This window comes from Schistocerca gregaria, chromosome X (assembly GCF_023897955.1).
Source record: "Schistocerca gregaria isolate iqSchGreg1 chromosome X, iqSchGreg1.2, whole genome shotgun sequence".
Classification (NCBI taxonomy): Eukaryota; Metazoa; Arthropoda; class Insecta; order Orthoptera; family Acrididae; genus Schistocerca; species Schistocerca gregaria.
Genome location: NC_064931.1, coordinates 407899151 through 407915064, shown reverse-complemented (window position 1 = coordinate 407915064; position 15914 = coordinate 407899151). Strand labels below are relative to the sequence as shown.

At 39.2% G+C, this 15914-nt stretch overlaps 1 protein-coding gene across 5 annotated transcripts in view; it reads left to right on the top strand.

The window, feature by feature from the left end:
- LOC126297752 (pancreatic triacylglycerol lipase-like) overlaps positions 1-15914 on the top strand; it is a 456502-nt gene that overhangs the window by 398978 nt on the left and 41610 nt on the right. The gene's annotated exons all lie outside the window — the stretch shown is intronic.

Genomic DNA, 15914 nt, shown 5'->3' with positions numbered 1-15914 from the left:
ATCATTGACACTGCATCACAGAGAGGAGCACCTGCGATGGTGTACTCAATGACGAACCTGGGTGCACGAATGGCAAAACGTCATGTTTTTGGATGAATCCAGGTTCTGTTTACAGCATCAAGTTTGCAACATCGCGGTGAATGCACATTGGAAGCATTTATTTATCATCACCATACTGGCTTATCATCTGGCGTGATGGTATAGGGAGCCATTGGTTACACGTCTCGGTCACTTCTTGTTCACACTTAGTACAGTGGACGTTACATTTCAGTTGTGTTACAACCCACGGCTCTACCCTTCATTCAATCCCTGCTAAACCCTACATTTCAGCAGGATAATGCATGACCGCATGTTGCAGGTTATGTACGGGCCTTTCTGGATACAGAAAATGTTCGACTGCTGCCCTGGCCAGGATATTCTCCAGATCTCTCACCAATTGAAAACGTCTGATCAATGGTGGCCGAGCAACTGGCTCGTCACAATATGCCAGTCACTACTCTTGATGAACTGTGGTACCATGTTGAAGCTGCATGGGCATCTGCACCTGTACACGCCAACCAAGCTCTGTTTGACTCAATGCCCAGGTGTATTAAGGCCGTTATTACAGCCAGAGATGGTTGTTCTAGGTACTGATTTCTCAGGATCTATGCACCCAAATTGCGTGAAAATGTAATCACTTGTCAGTTCTAGTGTAATATATTTGTCCAATGAATACCCTGCATTTCTTCTTGGTGTAACAATTTTAATGGTCATTAGTGTACGCAGATCACAGCATGAAGAAGAGTTTTCAGTGATGTGAAATAGGTCCAGATACACACATTATAAATTGCTTCCGGACAGAGCACCTATTACCACCTATCACTTATTATTATGTATGTGGTAGCTATGAAGGGGATTTGCATTACTTCATTTGTTCAGAAAATGGCTGGAAATTAACATGTCACTGGATACACAGAAAATCTACTACACTGGGAAAAAAACTGCCTCTTTTCTAGTTACCATGTTGTACAGGCTATTTGCTATTTTCACTGCTGGTCCATTGTAATTCCATGAGCAAGACAAATGAAATAGGGTGCTTTAGATCACACTATAAATGTATTGCTTTTAATCTAGTTTTTTAAATTTTTCGGGTGTGTGCTCTTCCACTGCTAAACTGTTATTCTTACTGTAAATTGTTACACATTACTCTGTTTATTCTTCATCTCTGATTTTACATTATTATATTAATTGTTTCATAGAGAATACTTTATACAAGCAATGCTTCACAACATCAAGGTACCATAATAACCTCATTGTGCAATCCACCATAAGCACGTTAATGATTGAAGTATCTATTAGACAGCTAATTCCAGTCCTATTAAGAACCCGTGTAATACAGACATTTTAACTGTTTTCTAAGAAGAAAAGCCCTGGACTTCACTGTATTTTTTGCTTTCCCTGAGAGCTATAGGAGGGCAGTACCACTACCCCCCCTCCCCTCCTTGCTTCTGGGTATGGGCACCCTCAATTGCTAACTATGCATTCCACATAATAATCCCATTTGTAAATATCTTCTCATTCATAAGATTGTGATCTACATTAGTACCATGTAGGCTAGCCAAAGTCATGCTTGCTTCAGTGTTCCCCCTTCTTATCACACCACTCTGGTATAAAATTTCAGAAACTTCTTGTAGTGTCTTATGTAAACAAAGCTGGTTTCTTAAAAATAACCTTTTTATTTAATCGTGTCTCCAATTTTTATGTCTTCATTTATCAAGCTTTCTAATATGATTCTGGGGTGCTAGTGACAGGATCAATAATGTTTTCTACAGAAATTTCCCAATTTTCATGTTTAAGTGGATGGAAGACCAGATTATAGCATCCGATTGATGATGTCATTACAGGTGGTCATATTGTAGAGCATATCATTTTGTAATTCTGCTGATATTTGTAATTGTTGCCATTCTTTTATTCTTACGTTGGAATTTACTTGAAGTAGCTTTTTTAAGAGATTTGTCATTTCCGAACTTCCCTTTCACTTCCAGCAGTTTTGGTATGAAAATGGTAGATTGTGAATGGTGTGAAAAAAAAACCCAAAAGTACTATCACACTTCCTCCTGCAAACACCACTAGAATCTTTTGCTGCACAATTCATGTTAATGACATAATATTGTAGACAGACAACTTACTTTATGACATAAAACTCAGCTTCTGACATGTTTTTTCTATGGGGTGTTTTGTTTTGTATAATTTGTTAACTAGTTCAAAACAGGGAAAACTTTTGGCCCCAGGGAAGTATTTGCCATGTTCTATATCCATTATCTGAAAAAAACTGACACTATTTTACCACTATTTTATCATAGATCTCAGGAGAAATAGTGCATTCCATGTAAATAGAAAAAAACATAGGTTGTTCCAGTTTATAAATTGACTCCAGGACAGTTGCAACAAAACTACATACTCTATATTTGATGCCAACTGTTCTTAAATAATTAGCACAGATTTTGCAGGCAGGGGTCATGTGAAACCTAGGGTTCATCTTTTTCACTTATGAAACCCAGAAAGCTGTATGGAACAGTTTCCAAGTAGCTATCACGTGTTTTGACTTCTGGAAAGCCTTCAATACAGTTCTGCACTGCTGTTCATCAAATAAAGTATATGCTTAAGGAATACTGTCAATTTGGGTCTGAGCACATGGACTACGTTCTCAGATATGTGTGTGGCTCGAAAACTTATTAAGTGATAAAACAGTGTCCTCAATGGCAAGTGTTAGTAATAGAATGTTGTCCTGAATGGTGAGCATTCATTGGAGACAAAGAAATCCTCAGTAGTGCCCCAGGAAAGTGTGATAGAACCACTCCAACTTTCTACATACATAACATATCTTATAGATAGTGTGAGCAGCCGTCTGCAATTTTTCATTAATGGTGCTGTAGTGTACAGGAAATTGTTGTCTTCAAGTGACTATAGGAAGATACGGGCTGTCTTAGATATAATTTGTATTTGGTGTGATGATTGGCAGCATGCTCCAAGTTTGGAAAAATGTAAGTTAATGCAGGTGGATAGGAAAAACAATCCTGTAATGTTTGAGTACAATATTAGTGATGTGCTGCTTCACACAGTCACATTGATTAAATATTTTGGCATAACACAAGGTGTATACGACCCAAAACAACCGGAAAAAATGTGGGAATTTTTTCATCCGGAAGAAAAACGGGAAAAACCCTGGAATTTTTTAGAATTCCAGGAATTTTTATTTGTTTAAGTTTTCTGTTAAATTTTTGTAATTTTTACTGGTAAGAACCGATACTCTAACAAATATATTTCTGCATCCCGCTACTGCAGAATAGTTCTTCAACAATAAAACATAATGAGAGAAAAAAACGAAAATAACTTAAATTTCAAAGGAAATGCGCCATATACAGTGATGACACACAGTGCTCATGCAAGCATGTGCCAACAGCAAAATGTGTCAAAAGCCTTAGGAAGACTGTGCAATGCTTTATAACAACAAATTACCTCTGAAGAGCATGAAGTCAAAACTGTTTACGTTAGATTCATTTTAGCAGTTACGAGCGGGCTCATTTGCATGCGCACCTGAGTCGCCTTTGAGTATTAGAGTCTCCTGCTTCTGGCTACAGGAATATGACTGTTGGCTGTGCAAACAGTCACAGAAAGCAGCTAGATGCTACTGGGAAAAGGGGACACCAAATTCATATTCTTGAGGAAAGTAAACTTGTTTCACAAAGCACTTAGCATCCAGCGCACATTGGTCTATCAATTATTCATATGATTTTGAAACACATCCCTGTTGGTTTTTCAACATTTTTGAACACATTTTAAGTTGATTTCTGAATGAATCATAAGTTGATTTTTGAATGCATGCATAGTGTATGTGATGTCTCTGTCAGGAGAATCCTTGTCGCATCTAGAAATAAACTTTCCTCAGACAAAAGGGGACGGGGCTATACAAGCTGAGCAGAGTAAAGCCGAATGGATGAATGCCAATCTCTGTCTGATTATGTGGTTGGCTGGGTTTGCGAATAATCATTGTTGTTATAATTACCAGCGAAATCCATAGATTCAGACTACCAGAATGGAAATAAATGAGTAACTGGAATGACAGATGAGAAAGATTACGTATTATCTTCTCAGTGCATCCAAGAAAATGAAATTTTGACAGAAAATTTTTGGCCAGATTGCTACACTAGTAAGGACCAGTTGTCAGCCGCTTAAGTTATATTGTGGAAGTAATGCGGAAAACGTGTTGTACGAACATGTAACAACACCTAACTGGAGAATAATCACGGGATAACTGAACCTGTGATTCTGCCAGGGTTAGTGAGTTAATCGGCCAACAAATTTTGACAATGGCAGGAATAGCTACAGAATTGGTGATGACAAGATTGTTTGTTAGAATGAGAAAGGAGAAGAAACAGGGACATCACACAAATTATGGGAGAATAAGACAATTCCAAATTTATATAAGAATTCCGTAATACTACTTTTCAATCTCTTGCTTGAGGCACTGGTGTATATAATGAAATATGAAACTATTTCCTAACATAAAGCATTTTGCTTGTAGTGGGCCTAATAGTCATTTGATATTGGTACTTCATGAATTATATTCTGTTGTGTTATAAAAATGACCATTTGTGCCAAAACAGTCTCATTTATTAGATGTGTATTACGAAATTGCTGCAAAATTAGAAAGGCCTATTTTGTTTTATCTAGCAGACAGTGACAAAATTGATGTAATCAGATCGAGAAACCACACCAGTCTTGGGTATTATTTGTATTGAGAGCTTTTTCATTATTAGATAACGACATTTCGATTGCAAAATGTTTGATGAACTTTGTTGAGGTAATAGATCATTTCGCAGAAAGGAAATCATACCATGTAAAGGCTTAGCTAGATTAGAGAGAAAAAAATGCTAGGTGTTAAGAATTGAAGAAATGTGTACTTCCTTGCTTAGCTCTTGTCTTTATTGGTTTTATGTATCCCATATTTAATTCTATGTCACACAAAACAGCAAGTTGTTAACTAATAGGCAATAAAGAGTTCTTCTTCTCCTGATTACAAATAATCCCATGTGCTATTAATTACAAAAGTATACACGTTTCAATACCACAGAGCGAAATACAGTGATGTGCGAGGGAAGAATGCTGTCTAAAGAGACATTGCATGGCACTTTGGCACACTTATGACCAAAAGACATCTCTTACATTTCCTCGAACACATATGCTTTATGTTTCAGACTTTTCAGAAAGATGTGCACTACAAGATAAACATAGTTTTGAAAATTCGATTTTTTAAAATATTGACCCAGTTAGCAAATATTGTAGATCTGGGGCTGATGCGCAGAGCAGTCTGAGTTATAGTGGGTAGTCTCCATGTGACCTGTGTTTACATTTAGTGATTTTGCTGTTTCTCCTTCGTTTACTCTCACGTCAAATGAAAACAAAATCGATATCTGTTACCGGGAGCTATCAAGTGAATTAAAATACATTCACATAATTACAGAAGGCTAAAATATGTTATTAGTTTCAGATTTTATTTCATTTCCAACTTTACTGACACTGAAGTTATTTTTGATGGTTGCTAAAGAAATTTGTCTTTTTTAACCTTTTCCGCAGAGGCAGTCAATGTATTTGAAACGAAATGTTTAATTCCACAGTACTGGCTAGTTTCAACTGTTCACTGCATTTAAAGTGCATGTTTTCATCTTCTAGCAGGTATGGCATTATGCCATAACAAAGAACCAAACATGATATAGTACAGTACTGGTGCTCCAAGAAAATTTAAATTCCGAAAACCACACTGAAAATCAGGTCGAGGTCTACTTCATTGGGAATCTGGACATACAAATGTGCATTCTAAGTAGGCTATGCATTTTAAATGTGCACATTTGAGCATGGTTCACGAAATTCTGATGCTCTTGGAGTATCCTGTGATGTCTTGTTTCTTTTATGACATAATGTATGATCTTTCAATGTTTTACACGTACGTACACACGAGCTTCCTGCATCATGGTAGCTGTGCAAGCACGGTGTCGCCTGTTATCTGCGCTCTCAGGCAACTGCTGAAACGAACCTATTTCTAACAGGTTGTGGGAAAATATTGCGAATGGTGGTTTAAAAGACGCTACTTTCAAAGTAAATATCCTTTTACATAAGTTGAACTATGTGCGAGAATCTACCATTAATTTCTTAAATCACATAGTGTTTGACTGTCATTTAATAGTCAGCTCTTTGATGACGAGCCATTTAGAAGAATTTCTAACCCCAAAGATCAGACATTTATGTCACTATTAAAAATTGTACTGGCACAGTTATGTGATATATCTTAAAGTGTAACACGCGCAAAAAAGATCAACATCATATGCAAAAGCTTAGCTTCTCTTGCAGCTTATTAACCTTAGAGACCAATATTATATGTGAACACTTGCTTTTCTTGTAGCAACACTATGTATACTAATTTAAACTATTAACTTTTCCTCTCTGTGTGTTCATGCTACTTATCAGCAATGTTGCTGTCAGCTGACTATATCACATGTCCTCTGCTCTGAATACCCGCTGTCATCGGCTGGTGAGATCATGTGATATGAGCTATAACTGGCTTACAGAAGTGCATCACAATCTCGATTTCAATGATTCAGAAAGCAACATGTGGTGTTTGATGGAAGTCCAATGTATACTTTCGTAATACGAAAATATGCAGTGTACATGTTGTTGCACATCAAAGATATTTCCAAAATGTGTCTTTTTCCCTGCGTTTTGATTGATAAGTTCCACAGGGAAAATATAATGTCACTAAAGTGTGTTTTCACCCAGGAGAAAGTGTATTTTTAACCGGGACAAATCCGCACGCTCGCGCACGCACGCGCGTGCGCTCGCGCACACACACACACACACACACACACACACACTCTCTCTCTCTCTCTCTCTCTCTCTCTCTCTCTCTCTCTCTCTCTGTGTCTCCCCCCTCTCCCCTCCCCCCACCTACCCGCTTCCTTCACTATTCCTTGATGCCTCAGGATGTGTTCTATCAACTGAATCCTTCTTTTAATCAAATTGTGACAATTTCTTTTATTAGTTATTCAATCTACTCATATAATCTGCAGAATTCTGGAGCACCACATTTCAAAAGCTTCTATTCTCTTCTTAACTGACTTGCTTATTGTCCATATTTCACTTACATACATGTATGCATGCTCTTGATATGTTTTGATCTTACTGTTAACCAGCTTTATCTGTGTCTTACTCCCTGCATTGTGTATTTAAACATTTGTGAAAAGCTGTCTCACAAATTTCTCTGATATTAAGATCTGCAAGGGCCTAAAGAACAAATTTTCATTGCTGTAGAAATGCTCACTGGCTACACTGATACCCATTTCTTCATTAAAGCTGGAGGCTCTTGAATGAACTTCCCACAAAACCTCATGTTCCATTGGCCATGGGTTTTTCAATTTTCTGCAGATAAATGTGTGTTTGTGTGTTCTAACTATTCTCATCATATTTTTAATTTACCTGACTTGCCTAAGAGGGACATCATTCTACATTTTAAAGTCTCAGTGAGGTTTTTGGGCCTCATTTTTTTCTCCAAATTACCATGGTTACCACACCTGAGGCACTCTTGCATATGCTTTTAGTACATTGCTTTATGACACCTTAACTGAGCACCAGAACTCAGTAGCTGTATTTATGGATGGGTCTAAACAGGGGGACTCCATTGCTTGCTCTCTTGCTTTCCCTGATTGTATTCTCAAGATCCGACTGCCTCAAGACTTTACTGCCTTCTATGTGGAATTATATGCCATCTCAAAGGCACTGGGGCAGATAAGACACATTTTGAGTGTGCAATTCCTTGTTTGTTCTGATTCCCTGAGTGCCCTTAACTCTCTACAACACTTGTACCCAGCAGATAAAGTGGTCCACAATATCCAGGATGCCCTCCTCTTACTACAAATGCTGGGGAAAGAGGTTTCTTTCTGCTGGGTGCCAAAGCATATGGGTGTTGCGGGGAATGAAATGGCAGATGTAGCAGCCAAGGAGGCATGTCAGTATGCTCAATTAGTTCAATGCACCATCCACCCGCATGCTCTCACCTTGCTGTTGAGGTATAGAGTCATGCATCAGTGGGAAGAAGAATGGCTGGAAGTGGTAGATAATATGGTGCACCTCATTAAGTCCACAACACGACTGTTCTACATCTACATCTACATAGATACTCCACAAGCCACCGTATGGTGCATAGCGTAGGGTACCCTGTACCATTACTAGTCATTTCTTTTCCTGCTCTACCCACAAATAGAGCAAGGGAAAAATGACTGTCTATATGCCTCTGTATGAGCCCTAATTTGTTGTATCTTGTCTTTTTGGTACCTACACACAGTGTATGTTGGCGGCAGTAGAATCATTTGGCAATCAGCTTCAAATGCAAATTTTATAAATTTTCTCAATAGTTCTTCTCAAAAAGAAAGCTACCTTCCCAACAGGGATTCCCATTTAAGTTCTCGAAACATCTTCATAACATTTACATATTGTTTGAACCTGCTGGTAACAAATCTAGCAGCCTGTCTCTGAACTGCTTCAGTATCTTCCTTCAATCTGACATGGTACATATTCCAAACACTGACCTTCTGTAGCACAGTTCTCACATGCTTGTTCCATCTCACATCACTTTGCAGTGTTACACGCAGATATTTAAACAGTGTGGCTGTGTCAAGCAGGACGCTAATAATGCTGTATCTAAACATTACAGGTTTGATCTTCCTACTCATCTGCATCAACTTACATTTTTCCACATTTGGGGCTAGCTGCCTTTCATCACACTAACTGGAAATTCTGTCTTAGTCATGTTGTATCTTCCTACAGTCACTCAACTTCGACACCTTACTGTACATCATAGCTTCATCAGAAAACAATTGCATATTGCTGCTCTCCCTGCCAGCCAAATTATTTATGTATAAATAGAACAACAGCGGTCCTATCACACTTTTCTGGAGCACTCCTGACAATACTCTTGTCTCTGATGAACCTTTGCCATCGAGGACAACATACTGGATTCCATTACTTAAGATATCTTCAAGCTACTCACATATCGTGAACTTATTACATATGCTCGTAACAACTTGCAGTGGGGCACTATGTCAGATATAGAAATAAGGAATCTCCATGTTGCCCTTCATCCATAGTTTGCAGTACATCATGTGAGAAAAGAACAAGCTGAGTTTCACATGAGTGATGCTTTCATGGACATAAGCTTTTCAGTCTCAAGAGAGTTTGTTTGCTATATTCAGAATGCGAATGTGTTCAAGGATTCTGCGGCAAACACATGTTAAGGATATTGGTCTGTAATTTTGCAGGTCTGTTGTTTTACCCTCTTATATACTGTAATCATTACACTTTCTTCCAGTCGCTTGGGACTGGGTGAAGGATTCACAATAAATGCAAGATAGGTTAGGGACCAATACTGTAGAGTATTCTTTGTAAAATTGAACTGGGATTTATTTGCTTTCAAATCTTTTGGTTGTTTCTTTATGCAAGGATACTTATTATGATGTCATTCATACGGTAGTCTGTCTGATGGTCAGATGATGGTATTTTTGTAAGATTCTCATGTCTGAACAATGTCTTGAATCTGAAATTTAAAACTTTACTTTCGTTTTTCTATCTTTAGCTGACACACCATAATGGTCAACAAGTGACTGAATAGAAGCCTTAGACTTGCTAAGTGATGTTATGTAAGACCAGAATTTTCTCAGGTTCTCTGCCAGATCTTTTGTTCAGGTGTGATAGAGGTAGTTGTTTTATGCTGTGTGCATGGATATTTTCACAGATGCATGAATCTCGACTAACCTTCACTTGTCGTCATTTGTGTGTTCCCTTTTGAACTGAGAGTGTAACAGCCTTTGCTTCCTCAGCATCCCCTGAATTTCATTATTGAATCATGGTGGGTCTTTTCCATCCTTTATCTACTTACTAGGCACATAACTCTCCAGACCATGATGTACAATCTGCTTAAACTTTGGTCATAATTCCTCTACAGCCATCTTATTGGAACTAAGTGATGCCAATTCATGGTCTAAGTCTGGTGCTAATAGCAACTTATCTGCTATGTCTAGCAGGAACACTCTCTTAGCCTTTTTGACTGGTTTATTAAATTTTGTAATCATAGTAATCGCTAATCCCCATTTATATACTCACGTTGTTGATAAGGTCATTCTATACTCACATTGTTGATAAGGTCTGGCCTGTTTGTATCTAAAAGGTCTAAACTATTTCCATTGTGTCTGTCTGCTGCCAAGCTAGCTGTTCAAGACATTTTCAGAAAACATGTTCAGAAACATTTCTCATGACTGTCTGTTTGTACCACACACTATGAATCCACAGGCATCCCAGTCTATACTTGGTACGCTAAAGTCGCCTCCAACTAGTATTGTATGATCTGAATATTTACTCACTACTGACCATAAACTTTCTTTGAATGACTCTAGAACTGTCACAGCAGAATTGGGTGTCCAGTAAAAATATCCAACAATTAACTTTGTTTCAATTACATGTGTTATACATGACCTGATAACTCCAGTGTCACACTCAACTTCAAACTTAAAAGAGAAAATATTTTTGTCAATTGCAATAAACACTCCCCCTCCAATGACCTCTAATCTGTATTTTTGATTTATGTTCCGTGACTCGCTAAATATCTCAGAGCTTTCCACTTTGAGTATCAGCCATCTCTGGGTCCCAATAATACTTTGAGGGTGAGAACTTCTGTGGAAGGCAGTAAATTTGGGAACACTATGAGTATTACTTGACAGTTTACTGATAAACTTATGGCAGGTGAAGTGTCTTTATTCTGAACACCTTTTGACTTCTATTCTGAACACAGTTTGACTTCCCTTGCTGCATATCAACTGGAAAGTGATTATCAGGGCACCTCAAACTACTGCCTAGCCTCGAAAACCCTCATGTGCAGACCACAAGCACTCTGCTTCTCGAGTAGCAGCTTCCTTTGTGTAGTGCACCCTTGACCTATCAAGGGGAGTACTACAAATCCCCAAGAGATAATGAAGGTCGAGAAATCTGCAGCCAAGACCATCACAGAGTCGACAAAGCCATCACAGAGTCGACAAAGCCTTTGATTGAGACCCTCCACTTGGCCCTAAACCAAAGGACACTGATCAACTCTGGGAATGATGCAGCAAATTGTGAGCTCTGCTTGCAGCCCATGTGCGAGGCCAGCAGTCTTCACCACCTCTGCCAGCAGTCTTCACCACCTCTGCCAGCTGCTTGTATGAACTGAGGGTTGCCACAGAACCCATGCGATGGGCATAATGGGTGCCGACATGAGCCACAACTTGCAGACAACTGCACCCTGCATGCTCAGTAGCCTCAAGCGAGGCCACCTCCACATCTCACATGAGGTCCTGGCAGACATACCAAGTGAACGTTGGCTTTTCTTCCAGCCCTGAACACTATCTGCCTGAGGGTTTCCATAAGTGCATAAGCACCTAATATAGCAGCTCCCAATAACTAGTAACCCCCCTCCCCCCCCAAATCGCCTCATGTGCCTGCTTGGATCCAGCCGAAGGAGCAGCCGCCTGTCAACTCACAGAGTGAATGGGTGATGCCTGGTGGCCAGTCTTCACATTGGCCCTCCACCTTGAGTGATGCAAATGCATTACTATCCGCCATTCACCCTGTTGTGAGTGCAGATCCACCATGATGGGTGCACTAGGAGGTGCCTCAGAAGCAGAGCCCATAGCCAAAACAAGCAACATCTGCTGTGTCCCATGTGACACCAGATACTCTGCCACCGCTGTACCTCGAGGCAGCAGCCTGAAGGTGACTAACCATAGCCAAACCATAGAATGTGAGAGTTGTACACCTCCTTCCAGCCACACAAGTGGGATGAGGTTCTCCTTACTCATTTTCTCATAAGTCATAGTCCTCTGATGTACGGCTTCTTCCTCCAATGAGAGGACCCTTCAGTGTGTGGGCTTATGGCATACAGATCACAGTGCACCACATTTTACTAGACTGTATTTTATTTTCAGACCTAAGGGTGGAAGCTCATTGCTGACAAATTTGCTGTCTATCTTATCTGACAATCAGATAATCCCACTTGTTCCCTGAAATTTTAGAGTGCCATTTTTTTGTGTGTTATCAGTGTGGCTGGTTGACCTATGTTTTTGGTGAGTGATCAGATAGGTGCATAGTGCTGAGAATCTCCTTTAGCTTTCCTCTATTCTTAGTTGTGTTTTGATAGTTTTTGTACATCTCCTGATTGGTGGCATTGTTTTTCATGTTGTGGGAGAGTGTGACTGAGCAGGTGATAGAGTTAGTTAGTTAGTTAGTTAGTTATGTGTCCCATTTATCAGTAGCACATAAAAACCGTTATGATATGTGGAACGTGTCAAATGCACAAGAAATGTGCACAGGAAACAAGGTTTTTTTTCTTTTTTTTACATTATAGTGTTATACCTAAATATTTCTATTATCTATCCCATTCCCTTAAATGGCACAAAATGCATATATTATATCTCCAGATTTATTTACTCATATTCAAAAGTTCATCTATGGTATAGAAGGAGTTGTCAAGGAGGCATGATTTCAATTTGTTTTTGAAACTATTACTGCTGTCTGTCAGACATTTTATTTCATCTGGTAATTTATCAAAAAGTTTTATAGCAGCATATTTTACCCCTTTCTGTGCCAAAGATAGGTTAAGTAAAGGATAGTGTAGGTCTTTCTTTTTCCTGATATAGAAAAAATTTCATTACTGAGTAAATGTACTGTGAAGCAGTTGTAAGAATTCCTAACCTTTTAAACAGATGCCTGCAATATGTGAGACTATGAATCCCACAAATTATTCTAACTACTTTCTTTTCAGCAGTGAATACCTTTTGCCTAAGTGTTGAGTTGCCCCAGAATGTTATTCCGTATGACATCAGAGAGTGGAAGTACGCAAAGTATGTTAGCTTACTAATTTCTACATCCTCAAAATTGGCAATTATTCTGATTGCAAAAGTTGCTGAACCTAGATGCTTTAGGAGATCCAAAATATGACTTTTCCAATAAGATTCTCACCTATATGTACACCCAAAAACATAGTGTGCTCTACCCTGGCTACTGACTTCTTTTGATGTGTTATGTTTATTGAAGGAATTATACTTTTTGCAGCAGTAAATTGGATGTGCTGTGTTTCTTTCAAAGTTCAGAGCAAACCCATTCACAGAAAACAAATTAATAACTTTTCCCAAGACCTTATTTGTTTCATTTTCTATTGGACGTTCTTTTACTGGTTTAATAATTATGCTTGTATCATCAGCAAACAATGTCAGTTCAGCATCTTGTTTCACATAAGAAGGGATGGCATTCACATATATCAAGAACAGGAGGGGACCCATAATCGAACCTTGTGGAACACCTAATGTAATTTCACCCCAGTTAGATGAAGTGGCAAACTGCTTTGAGTCACTTGAAGCATATAAAGCGACTTTTTGCTTCCTGTTCTGTAGATATGACTTAAACCACTCATATGCTGTTCCATTTATACCATAGAATTGTAATTTCTCTAACATAATGTCATGGTTCACACAATTAAATGCTTTGGATAAGTCACAGAATAATCCTACTGGTGACATTTTACTATTTAAAGACTGTATTATGTGGACAGTGAAACTGTATATTGCTGTCTCAGTGGAACAACATTTCTGAAATCTGAACTATGATTTACTAAGTATCCCATTACTCTTGAGATGGCTAACGACTCTTGAGTACATTACTTTCTCAAAAATTTTTGAAAATGCTGTAAGCAAGGATACTGGCCAGTAATGATTGGCATCTGTGGTTTCCCCCTTTTTGTAGAGTGGCCTCACAATGGCATATTTTAACCTGTCTGGAAAAGTACCCTGAGTCAGTGATGCATTACATATGTGACTCAAAACATCAGATGTAATTCCTCTACATTGTTTTGATAACTTGTTAGAGTGAGTGTGATTTTATCTCAGTTTGTCTTTTAGTTCTCTGATTGCATTTTCTAAGTTTCAGGAATATTTGTTTCAACTGTTCAACTGATCTACATATTGGCACTGATACCCTTGAGTGGTTGATTGCTCCTAAACACTTGCTCCCCCCCCCCCTCCCCCCCACCGTCACCCTCCTACACTCAACAGAGGAAAGTCCACTGGACCTGACGGAATACCATTTCGATTCTACACAGAGTACGCGAAAGAACTTGCCCCCCTTCTAACAGCCGTGTACCGCCAAGTCTCTAGAGGAATGGAAGGTTCCAAATGATTGGAAAAGAGCACAGGTAGTCCCAGTCTTCAAAAAGGGTCGTCGAGCAGATGCGCAAAACTATAGACCTATATCTCTGACGTCTATCTGTTGTAGAATTTTAGAACATGTTTTTTGCTCGAGTATCATGTCGTTTTTGGAAACCCAGAATCTACTCTGTAGGAGTCAACATGGATTCCAGAAACAGCGGTCGTGTGAGACCCAACTCACTTTATTTGTTCATGAGGCCCAGAAAATATTAGATAAAGGCTCCCAGGTAGATGCCATTTTCCTTGACTTCCGGAAGGCATTTGATACAATTCCACACTGTCGCCTGATAAACAAAGTAAGAGCCTATGGAATATCAGACCAGCTGTGTGGCTGGATTGAAGAGTTTTTGGCAGACAGAACACAGCATGTTGTTCTCAATGGAGAGACACCTATAGACTTTAAAGTGACCTCTGGCGTGCCACAGGGGAGTGTTATGGGACCATTGCTTTTCGCAATATATATAAATGACCTAGTAGATAGTGTCGGAAGTTCCATGTGGCTTTTTGCAGATGATGCTGTAGTATACAGAGAAGTTGCAGCATTAGAAAACTGTAGCAAAATGCAGGAAGATCTGCTGCGGATAGGCACTTGGTGTAGGGAGTGGCAACTAACCCTTAACATAGACAAATGTAATGTATTGCGAATACATAGAAACAAGGATCCTTTATTGTATGATTATATGATAGTGGAACAAACACTGGTAGCAGTTACTTCTGTTAAATATCTGGGAGTATGCGTATGAAACGATTTGAAGTGGAATGATCATATAAAATTAATTGTTGGTAAGGCGGGTGTGAGGTTGAGATTCATTGGGAGAGTCCTTAGAAAATGTAGTCCATCAACAAAGGAGGTGGCTTACAAACCACTCGTTCGACATATACTTGAGTATTGCTCATGAGTATGGGATCCGTACCAGGTCGGGTTGACATCGGAGATAGAGAAGATCCAAAGAAGAGCAGTGCGTTTCGTCACAGGGTTATTTGGTAAGCGTGATAGCGCTGCAGAGATGTTTAGTAAACTCGAGTGACAGACTCTGCAAGAGAGGCACTCTGCATCATGGTGTTGCTTGCTGTCCAGGTTTCGAGAGGGTGCGTTTCTGGATGAAGTATCAAATATATTGCTTCCCCCTACTTATAACTCCCGAGGAGATCACGAATGTAAAATTAGAGAGATTCGAGCATGCACAGAGGCTTTCCGGCAGTCATTCTTCCCGCAAACCATACGTGAGTGGAACAAGAAAGGGAGGTAATGACAGTGGCACGTAAAGTGCCCTCCGCCACACACCGTTGGGTGGCTTGCAGAGTATAAATGTAGATGTAGATGTAGATGTAGAACCTCATCATGAAACCAAAAGTTGACGCTCTAGGTAACAATGTACATTTCAGAAATTTTACAGTGATGAAGTTTTTGACAGGTTGCCATGAAATGTTGCTGAAAGTAACACATTCTTCATTGGAGGTCTGGGAGACCATCATTTCTACAGGACACATCAAGGAGACCACAGTTTGTGATTTTTTTACAATTTTTAGATACATTGCCAAATCTGGTGCCAAAATATGTGGATGGAAGGCAAATATCAACTATGAAACACATAACTG